The following is a 12,436-nucleotide window of genomic DNA, read 5'->3' as shown; positions in this document are numbered from 1 at the left end:
ATCCATTTGCGAATAATCGCACCAACTGTTGTCACCTTCTCACCAAGCTGCTTGGCGATGGTCTTGTAGCCCATTCCAGCATTGTGTAGGTCTACAATCTTGTCCCTGACATCCTTGGAGAGCTCTTTGGTCTTGGCCATGGTGGAGAGTTTGGAATCTGATTGATTGATTGCTTCTGTGGACAGGTGTCTTTTATACAGGTAACAAGCTGAGATTAGGAGCACTCCCTTTAAGAGTGTGCTCCTAATCTCAGCTCCTTACCTGTATAAAAGAAACCTGGGAGCCAGAAATCTTTCTGATTGAGAGGGGGTCAAATACTTATTTCCCTCATTAAAATGCAAATCAATTTATAACATTTTTGACATGCGTTTTACTGGATTTCTTTGTTGTTATTCTGTCTCTCACTGTTCAAATAAACCTACCATTAAAATTATAGACTGATCATTTCTTTGTCAGTGGGCAAACGTACAAAATCAGCAGGGGATCAAATAATTTTTCCCTCACTGTACTCTCATCCATCACACCATATATACAATACCAGTCAAAAGTTTGGACACACCTACTCATTCAATGTTTTTTCTTAATATTTATTATTTTTTACATTGTAGAATAATAGTGAAGACATCACAACTATGAAATAACACATATGAAATCATGTAGTAACCAAAAATGATGAATGAATTGATGACAGCTTTGCACACACTTGGAATTCTCTCAACCAGCTTCACCTGGAATGCTTTTCCAACAGTCTTGAAGGAGTTCCCACATATGCTGAGCATTTGTTGGCTGCTTTTCCTTCCCTCTGCCATCCGACTCATCCCAAACCATCTCAATTGGGTTGAGGTCGGGGGATTGTGGAGGCCAGGTCATCTGATGCAGCACTCTATCACTCTCCATCTTGGTAAAATAGCCCTTACACAGCCTGGAAGTGTGTTTGGTCATTGTCCTGATGAAAAACAAATGATAGTCCCACTAAGCCCAAACCAGATGGGATGGCGTATTGTCGCAGAATGCTGTGGTAGCCATGCTGTTTAAGTGTGCCTTGAATTCTAAATAAATCACAGAGAGTGTCACCAGCAAAGCACTCCCACACCATAACACCTCTTCCTCCATGCTTTACGATGGGAACTACACATGCAGGGATCATCCGTACACCCACATCGCGTCTCACAAAGACACAGCGTTTGGAAACAAAATTCTCAAATTTGGACTCCAGACCAAAGGACAAATTTCCATCGGTCTAATGTCAATTTATTGGCCCAAGCAGGTCTCTTCTTCTTATTGGTGTCCTTTAGTAGTGGTTTCTTGCAGCAATTCAACCATGAAGGCCTGATTCACACAGTCTCCTCTGAACAGTTGATGTTGAGATATGTCTGTTACTTGAACTCTGTGAAGCATTTATTTGGGCTGTAATTTCTGAGGCTGGTAACTCTAATGAACTTATCCTCTGCAGCAGAGGTAACTCTGGGTCTTCCATTCCTGTGGTGGTCCTCATGAGAGCCAGTTTCATCATAGTGCTTGGTGGTTTTTGCGACTGCACTTGAAGAAACTTTCAAAGTTCTTGAAATGTTCCGTATTGACTGACCTTCATGTCTTAAAGTAATGATGGACTGTCATTTCTCTTTGCTTATTTGAGCTGTTCTTGCCATAATATGGACTTGTTCTTTTACCAAATAGGGCTATCTTCTGTTTACCCCCCTACCTTGTCACAACACAACTGATTAGCTCAAACACATTAAGAAGGAAATACATTCCACAAATTAACTTTTAAGAAGGCACACCTGTTTAATTGAAATGCATTCCATGTGACTACCTCATGAAGCTGGTTGAGAGAATGCCAAGAGTGTGCAAAGCTGTCATCAAGGCAAAGGGTGGCTATTTAAAGAATATAAAATATAAAATAGATTTTGATTTGTTTAACATTTTTTTGGTTACTACATGATTCCATATGTGTTATTTCATAGTTTTGATGTCTTCACTATTATTCTACAATGTACAATGTTTTAAAAATAAAGAAAAACCCTTGAATGAGTAGGTGTCCAAACTTTTGACTGGTAGTGTGGCTTACATGCAAATCAGAGCTAGTAAAATGCAAATACATTCTCTACTGTCTGATTCACAGGCTGTGTGTGAGTAATGACACATGACGTGCCTGACAAAGATAGATGTTGTGTAATAAGGTCGTAAAACCACATCTACTGCATTACAAAAACAAACAAAACACGTAGAGACAATGTATTTACAATCACAGCATGACTATTTTGGCATTATTGCCTGTAACCCACACAGGTTTGGCACACAGCTACTGTTATATTTGTCTTTCTTCCACTAGCACTCAAACTTGTATTTTCTTACTAGCACTGATTTTGCTGATAGCTGCTTTATTAGGAAGGTTTTACTTGAAATTACTGTGATATCTGGTTGTATTAACTACTACTTTAGTTGAATGTACCGACTGTAAGTCGCTCTGCATAAGAGCGTCTGCTAAACGGCCAAAATATGAATATTAATGTTAATGTAATGTTGTTGTTCCTCTGTGCAGGTGTGTGGTGCATGGGCGAGGGATGATGGGCACTCCACCCAGAGGTTGCTGAAACGTCAGAAGAGGGATTGGGTCATCCCACCAAAGCGGCTTATTGAAAACCACGACTACACGGCAATGAAGTTTGTCGCCAAAGTAAGTATTGGTTCATCTCCATTCATTGTGGTCCCTTTATAGAGGGGCAATGCTCCCAGGCAGTGGCGGCTCCTGAAAAAATTCTCAGGGGGGGCAATTTTTCTGATGATTTAGGTGACCTACACACATTTTAAAAAAGATATGTCCAGCAACAACATGAAGACAGGGGCAGCATATAAGTCAATACCAGAAGCATTTATTGACTGATCTCAAAAGTGTTGGCTTACCAGGGTTGGTGGAGCCCTCAGTTTCATCTTTGCCTCGCAAAGCTAACTCAAACACTCCGCAAAACTTCACACACTGGATTAGCCGGCTGAGGATGTGGCGGTTCTTGCTAATGTCGTAGTAAATATATTTGTTATAGTGAATATGGAATATGATATGTTGAGTAAAATGTTGTGCTAAGATCTATTTAGGTCAGGAGCTGGTTATAAGTTCTGTTCCTATCCAATAACAATGGACAAAAGGGTCCTATCTTGTCAGCCTTGTCAGTTTCAGTTCTCCAGTAAACTTGTGATTATCAACACTAACCTCATCGTTGTGGCGGCGGACAGCTAGCCTGTATCCCTCATCCAGTTGAGTGGGAATGTTCACTCTCCCCAAAGCAGACAATCTCAAACAGCTATCCATGTGGGTCTTTGACAGCTCATGTTTCTTAATCTTTCCTGAAAGATGGTGCATGTCCGTTACACACCAGTCGCTGTCCAAGCGGTGCTGTCTGCCGTGCCGCCTTCAGGGTGAAAGAGTAAGCAGGGGGTAGCAGAAGACTGCATTAGCTACATCGCAGCCTGCTAGCCAGGTTTTTCGTTCGTACCAATTTTTGGAAAATCCTCGGGTGTAGGACTTCCCCCCTTTAGTAGAAACCTGTTGAATTATTAAATTTGGTCTGGGAGGTCCTAATTGTTTCGTTGCCAATTTATCTTCATTTGTTCGCCGACAAAAAGTAACTTATTTCAAAGAGACAATCGAGTTGCACTGAACGCTTATAGCCATCTTGATAGTAGTACGTGAATTGATTGATGAGGCTACCGCTCTTTTCTTAGTTACGTTCATGGTTATGTTACGTATGACGAAAGCGCGTAAGTGCAAGCCCTCAGAAACCCATAGAGATTGTATTGAAAGCTCTGATATTTGAAAAAAATAGATTTTACATGGGAGTCTATGACAGACTTCTGGGCGATTTTCAACCTGACTGAAATCGCCCCAAAGAGGGGGCATTTGAAGCACGACTTTAGCCTGATTGGACATTTAGTGGCACTGTGGCAGATCAGACGTCTAGATTACAACACTGATAACTACTGTTGCCGTGATATAATTGATTAGAAAAAAAATCCCTTCCTTTTCCCGTTTGGCAGTGCGTCGCCCATATCGCCCTATTGAACACACCGCCCCTGCTCCCAGGGTAGAGGCTTGGGACCTATCGCCTCCCTAGTGAAAGTGGATGTTTATGGTTTTTCTGGATGTTCTCAGATCAGATCAGACCTGGACGAGGCGGGAGAGACTCTGTATTACTCTCTGAGAGGCCCGGGAGCCAATCAGGAGCCGGTAAATCTGTTATTTTTGTTGAAGAGACAACAGGCCTGGTCCACATCACAGGGATTCTAGACAGAGAACTAATCGAGACCTACACTGTGAGTAGACACAAACACACACAAACAAACACACATACACACTGTATGCACATGAGCACACATGCACGCACACACACACACACACACGCACGCACACACACACACGCACGCGCGCGCACACACACACACACACACAGATACACACAGTATTGTCATGACAGACATTTGAGGAATGTTTGTTTGGTCTGTAGCTGACTGGCGAAGCAAAATTCCCTAACGGCACGATTGCTGAGTATAGAATGGACCTACAGATAGCGGTGGAGGATGAGAATGATACGCCCCAGTATTCCCCACGCTGGCACCTGCAAGCGTCAATGAGTCAAGCCCACCAGGTAACACTCTCACCTACAGATCCCTCTCACCCCACTATCACATTCCAAGTCCCAATCACAGACTCTGTAGAAATGAAAGGCGGAAATAGCCACCATACCCCATGCAAATGATGATTATATTTTGTCAGTTTTATGCATAGTATTTTTGTTGTGTGTCATGCATATGAACATAAACTCACTTTTTTGGACAAACTATGTTTTCAAAACAGTTATGTTTACATCAATTCTGATTATTTCCAGGGATACACAACATCCTGAAATATATTTAGATATCTTTGTTAGAAAGAATATTATATTTTCCCTTGATTTAGTGATGCTAAATGTAAAAAATTGCTCAACTTACCCCAGTTAGGGCTGATGCAGTGACCTTATTACCGCCACAGCATTCATGACCGCAGTAAAAGTCCACGTGACCATTGAGTCACAGTAATCTCCTTTTATGCACTCTGGACATGCATTGGTAGTACCCAACTCGCTAATGACAATCAGGTCGCTAATGGCCTGGTACTCAGGGCTCTATTGTCCCTCTAACCACTCTGACATCAATGCAAATGCAATCAAAAATCACATCAAACACTTATCATCAAAACAGTATCATGCTTTTAAAACTAACCTCACTGTGATGATCAATTTGAATAAAGAAAGTTCAACAGCAGGTTGAAACTGAGTGGAAAACATGGTCATTGTGGATGTTGTTTCAAAGCCTAACACAAAGAAATGGACAGCGATTTCCAAGGTGATGATTAATTCAAAACAACCTAACACATATTAGCGCTTATGCATAGGCCTATATATGAGCCCAAACCCGAAGAAAATTACCTGGATTAAAATAATGATTGTGCCATTATACAAAGACATCTTAAATCAGTGTTTTTTAAATGTTTTTCTGCCTTGTGTAATATGTGGTAGGCTATGTATTGCCTACCACATATTACACATGGCAGAAAAACATTTAAAAAAACACTGATTTAAGATGTCTTTGGTACATAATTGGTCTAGCCTATGTTCCATAATTAAACAAATTCTAGTAATGGCCTTTGAGTGTGGACTGTATTATTATGCATACTGGTGGACTGGTTACCCTATGCTACGCTCCAATTGTTCTATCCATGAGTCTGGGAGAGAATGTATACGCCTAGGCAATGCTGTTGGTCAATTGATTGTGCAGGGTGGCTTACAAAGTTATCATACAATTATAGTGAATTTGTATTTGATTTTGAATAGCCTAGTAATAGGGCATTTTTTACACACCATTCACAACTAAAGTTGCCAAATAACTCTACATCTAGCATATAGGACCTGTTTCAAATGATAACTTTTACGCTCAACATAGCCACTTTTTTTTTGTGTTTCATAACATAATGTTTCTTTCGACCTGGCTAAAATAAATAATGAATTAATTGTGGTGTATATTCTATTTATTTATTCGACTTTTTTTTATGTAGCCTAGCTGTTCCAAAGGCGATCAGCGGCTTGTATGCATGGAAGCCTGGAGATGCTAACTGTGTTTATGTTAATTAACGGTCAATTACCGTGAGTCCGGCATACTTTTGCATGACAATAACCAGCTGACAAAATGTCATGACCGCCACAGCCCTAAACCCACTCTCCCATAAGTAGTGTTAGCATACTGTACACTACATTTCAGATGCAACCTAGGTGTTGATTGGCTGCCCTTTTCCCTATATAGAATATTACTTTTGACCAGAGCCCACATATAGTAAGTAGTGCACTGTATATGAAATGGGGTGCCAATTCTGAGTCAATCTGGGTGTTGTCTGTCTGTCTGTCTGTCTAACTGCCTCCTCTTAATTTAACCCCAGGGCACCTGGTTCATCATAAAGCAGGAGCCTTCTGACGGAGCCATTTTGTTCACCATCCACAAGGACAATGGCTTTATCTACGTGAAGGAGGCAATGCTAGACCGGGAGGTATTTACATTTGGCCTCTCATTGCTATAGACCAGTGTTTCCCAAACTCGGTACTGGGGACCCAAAGGGGTGCACATTTTGATTTTGGTTCAACTCATCATCAGCTGTGTAGTGCTAGGGCAAAAAACTCAAATGTGCACCCCTTGGCATCCCCAGGACTGAGTTTGGGAAATGCTGCTATAGATGAATATGCATTCTGTCACTTAATGTCTGTATTGTGCACCTAACCCCTAACCTTAACCCTTAACCCTTAAAAACAGAAGATGTTTTAAATCTGCCTACAGAGACAGAGTTCTTACATTCTGACTGTCCAAGGATCTGATATGGATGGGGCACCTGGAGGCAACACAGGGACAGCCATGGTGCACATCAACATACAGGACATCAATGACAATATCCCCACATTGGAGAAGAACGAGGTGAAAACTGCAGCTGTAGTAGTTTAACATATCATTCACTGTTTAACTTTCTGAAAAATGCAGTACCTATATACCACACACAACCACACAGAGAGTTATTGCAAAAGTATGAGTGGGCAGGTTGGTTTATCTGCATAGATGTGCATCATAATATTCACATCAGTTCATCACACATAAAATTACTTAATATTTTGTTCTGAGATTATTAATATAATTTTCCTAACTGTCCCTCTGTCCTGTATGTGTAGTACTCTGCCAGTATAGTGGAAAACACAGCCAACGTGGAGGTGATTAGGATCCAGGCGTTAGATCCAGACCTGGAGAAAACAGATAACTGGCTGGCTATGTTTGAAATAGTCAAGGGCAACGAGGATAGCGTCTTCACCATTGAGACAGACCCCAAGACCAACGAGGGAGTTCTGATGCTCCTTAAGGTAGGCGATGATTCTGTCAGTAAAGTGACACACAGGTTAAATTATGCTTTTCATTCATTAAGAAGAATCTAAGCTATTGTAAGATAGTAAATACTGTCACCTACTGGAGAAAGGGTAATGTCACAATACAGTTAATGTTAAATAACGGAAGTGAAAATATGTGTTGTTATTGTCTGACTGGCTAGCCGTTAGGTGTGTACTCAAAATTGGATATTGTTGTGAAGTTGTGAATGAAAGAACATTATGGAATACAAGTCATTAAAATGAGATTACACCTGGTTGTAACATACCAACAGTGTTATACTATCATTATCTATTGACTTATTTATCTCTAAAAGTCTAAGCCGTTGTGGGGGGGAGGGGGGGGGGTACTAAGCTAGCATATGGAATTGGTTTAAGATGGTCATACCATGGATCATGTAGCTATTTGATTTGGAATTTTAGGACCCCTTTAGGTAGTAAGTATTTGATAAAATATTGAATTTGGCCTTTACTACTATAGCCCATAGAAACGCATTGAATAACACATTCATAAATGGCAAAATAGGCCGTAAAAATATATATGTATTTTTACACAAATTTGACCCCATATTTTTTGGGGCACAAAACTACCTCCATACTGCCATTCGTTTGTATGGGTTACCTTCAGACGAGTCCCGTGACCATTCGGACACTACAGACATTTTCGTGAGAAGACCGATTTTCGTGATGTCTCATAGTCTGACAAACACCGTTGCAGCTCAGCCACCTTCCACTGCAGATGCGGAAGGCCGACATAGGCGGATGCAGTGGATTGATAGGGATTTTTTTATTGTGTTACTTAGATTGACGCACGGCTCATAACTAACCAGTCATCCATCGCTCTCTCTTGCAGCCTGTTGACTTTGAGGAGAATCCTGACATCACGCTGCAACTGGTGGAGTATAACAAAGCACCTGTAGCAGGGGGAGAGGGGGAGAGGGATGGGGATGGGGATGGTGGTGGATCAGGTGGTGGAGGAGGTGGAGGAGGAGGAGGAGGAGGAGGTGGTGGTGGTGGTGGAGGAGGAGGAGGTGGTGGTGGAGGAGGAGGAGGAGGAGGAGGAGGTGGAGGAGGAGGAAGGGGAGGAGGAGGAGGAGGAGGAGGAGGAGGAGGAGGAGGAGGAGATGCTGATCTAGCAGGGGCTGGGGCTGGGGCTGGGCCAAAGCATAAACCAAAATGAAGGCCAAAAGCTGGTAAAATTTACCCAGTGAACATTACTGTAAAGAATATGCCAGAAGGGCCTGTCTTTATGCCCAAGGTGAAGGGAATACCTGTGTCAGAGAGCCCAGAAGACAGAAGCCCCTTATCGGACGTCATCGCTACATACCCTGCCTTCGACGGAGACACCTTAGAGCCAGCAGAAAAAGTCAGGTGAGAGGCATTTACTCTAGACGTTCCTCCAAATCAATGAAAAAACAGAGTATGATAACAACCTGTATTTACCTTTCACGATATACTGTACCTTGTGTATGGTAATGAGATTAATTAAAGAAGATGAATAAGACAGTGTAATAATCCAACATTCTTCTTCTTCTTCTTCTTCTTCTTCTTCTTCTTCTTCTTCTTCTTCTTCTTCTTCTTCTTCTTCTTCTTCTTCCTCCTCCTAATTTCCATAGATATTTGAAAGGCCTGGACCCAGACAACTGGTTATCAGTCAACCCAGAGACAGCTGAGCTCAGACTGAACAAGGTGCCAGACAGAGTCTCCTTTCCTGGTGAACGGGACATACTTTGCCAAGATACTTTGCGTGACGGAAGGCAAGTCTTTGTGTGAATTGTGTGTCAAATCACAACACAGAAGGACAAATATGTCACATAGCACCAGTTGCCAGACCTATTGTATCTCCTTGTTCTAAGACACTGCAAAATAAGATCTCTCCAAAGCGGCACTAAAATTACAAAGACAGAGGTGGTAGCCTCTCATGATGATGTCCTGTTTCTATCCTTAGACATACCTTCTAAGACGGCTACAGGGACCATCACTCTAAGGGCTAGATTCAATCAGATTGACATCCGCATAGCGTTGTCTTGGCTGTGTCGGAGGTGGAGCTGCGGTAGAGCTGTGTAATCCACAAGCAGCTTGTTGTGTTACCTTATCGCGGACACTGCCATTGGATGCAGAGACTATAGTCCGACAAAAATCCCATGCAGCCACATTGAAAGTTCATGCAGCCGCCTTACAAGTTCAAACACTCGAATTAGACTGATAAGCATAAATCCCCCCATCCAAATTAACATGAAAACATGCATTAGCCTAACATCAATGGTTTGAGATTTTAGAGTAATTATTTCTAAGATCGATAGAACCTATACTTTCTAGTGCCGTTTTGAACTTCTACCACAGTAGGGATAATAAGGAAGGGAGTGGTTTGTGACACGCTCACCGATATGTCAGCTCATACCGCAATTACACCTCCAACACCGCCAAAGCATCTGCAATGCGGATATCGGCCAATGCTGGTTAAAACACCCTATAGGCGATGTCCGCACACCGCATAATAAAAAATCCCCATCAAAATATGTCTGTTTAAGCTAGAGATATCTTTTGCATGGGCGGCATCTCAATACACCGCATCCGCCGATGTCAGCCTTCCGCATCTGCAGTGGAAGGTGGCAGAGCTACAGCGCTGTTTGTCAGACCAGAAGACATCCTGAAAATGGTTTTAACAAATATGGAATGATGAGACTCTCACGAACACGATGGTGTTCTCCATTTTGCTCTACAACCCCCACAAGTGTCACGGGACTCGTCTGAATGTAACCTGGTACCGGGCCGAAACATTTATGGAAGTGAATGGGGCATTTAGAGCTTTCATATCTCTCAAATATAGGACAGGCACTTCAAAACATACTATTTCTTTTAAATACGACCATCTTAAAACAATTCCATATGTTAGCTTAGTATAAACCCAGCCCCGGGCCCTTAGGCCTAATTATTAATGCTGGTTAAGGTTAATTTGATTGAATCCAGGCCTATCCCATTCTAATGCTAACCCTAACCCTAACCCTAACCCTAAAGAAACTCTAACCCTAGCCCTCATTATTACAGTACATTGGGCTGATTGTCTGTTCCCATCCTTAGACATTCCCTCTAAGACGGCTACAGGGACCATCGCCCTGCAGGTGGGAGATGCTAATGATAACTGCCCTGAGCTGACGAGCACACTGGAGTACCTGTGTACCGACGCTAAGATGGTCAACATCACCGCAGAGGACACAGATGATGACCCTAACGCAGCTCCCTATGAGTTCATGCTGGTGGAAGAGGAGACGCAGAGAGAGTGGAAGGTCGAGCCCATCAGTGGTATGACTATGAAGGCTTCTCTCTTCAGGGTTGGAGTGTGGGGGCCTACACTTTACCTGGAACTTTAAAGATGTACCTGAGACACGGAGACAACTTGACATGACAATATCTATACAGGAGAGGACATTATATACATTAAAGTGAAATATTGAGTATTTATATACATTATGTACCCCTCTCTTGACCTCTGACCTTTCAGACACCAGCGCCTCCCTCAGGACTCTGAAGCCCCTGTGGCCAGGCACCTATGACCTCAAGCTCCAGATCCAGGACCAGCAGGGATTGGCCTGTCCTGAGCCCCAGCGCCTACACATAGAGGTGTGCACCTGCTCTGAGGGAGTTGCTTGCGGGCCGAGGGACGGCAAGGCACAGACTCTCACGGGAACGTTGACCACGGTTGGAATGCCCGGAATAGGCATAATCATCCTGGGATTCCTGGTGCTGCCATATGAGTATGGATTCAAGAGCTCCAGATCCACGCAATTCTAGAGTTGGATTACGGTTTATGGATCAGACCACGGTCCAAATGCTATCTGAAATGTTTCAAATACTTTAAGCTTTTGCTTTAGCCTGGCTGGCTGGTGTGCCAGATGAGTGGGGTTTGCACTTTGGCCAACAATTTTATTGGTCCCATTGCGCCAGGCAAGATCAATCAAGCCCATCTAAAGTATTTGAAAGTATTTCAAATAGTATTCGAAACCAGGTCTGCTATGAATTTTGGAATATACATTATATATCAAATAAAATAAAATAAAATCAAATAAATGTGTATTGGCCACATGCGCCGAATACAACAGGTGCAGACATTACAGTGAAATGCTTACTTACAGCCCTTAACCAACAGTGCATTTATTTTTAATAAAAAGTAAAATAAAACAACAACAAAAAAGGGTTGAGAAAAAAAGAGCAGAAGTAAAATAAAATAACAGTAGGGAGGCTATATATACAGGGGGGTACCGGTGCAGAGTCAATGTGCGGGGGCACCGGCTAGTTGAGGTAGTTGAAGTAATATGTACATGTGGGTAGAGTTAAAGTGACTATGCATAAATAATTAACAGAGTAGCAGCAGCGTAAAAAGATGGGGTGGGGGGGCAGTGCAAATAGTCCGGGTAGCCATGATTAGCTGTTCAGGAGTCTTATGGCTTGGGGGTAGAAGCTGTTGAGAAGTCTTTTGGACCTAGACATGGCACTCCGGTATCGCTTGCCGTGCGGTAGCAGAGAGAACAGTCTATGACTAGGGTGGCTGGAGTCTTTGAGAATTTTGAGGGCCTTCCTCTGACACCGACTGGTATAGAGGTCCTGGATGGCAGGAAGCTTGGCCCCAGTGATGTACTGGGCCGTACGCACTACCCTCTGTAGTGCCTTGCGGTCGGAGGCCAAGCAGTTGCCATACCAGGCGGTGATGCAACCAGTCAGGATGCTCTCGATGGTGCAGCTGTATAATTTTTTGAGGATCTGAGGACCCATGCCGAATCTTTTCAGTCTCCTGAGGGGGAATAGGCTTTGTCGTGCCCTCTTCACGACTGTCTTGGTGGGTTTGGACCATGATAGTTCGTTGGTGATGTGGACACCAAGGAACTTGAAGCTCTCAACCTGTTCCACTACAGCCCCGTTGATGAGAGTGGGGGCGTGCTCAGTCCTCTTTTTTTTCCTGTAGTCCACAATCATCTCCTTTGTCTTGGTCACGT

Source organism: Coregonus clupeaformis, chromosome 20, assembly GCF_020615455.1.
Source record: "Coregonus clupeaformis isolate EN_2021a chromosome 20, ASM2061545v1, whole genome shotgun sequence".
Classification (NCBI taxonomy): domain Eukaryota; kingdom Metazoa; phylum Chordata; class Actinopteri; order Salmoniformes; family Salmonidae; genus Coregonus; species Coregonus clupeaformis.
This window is presented reverse-complemented; position numbering follows the sequence as displayed.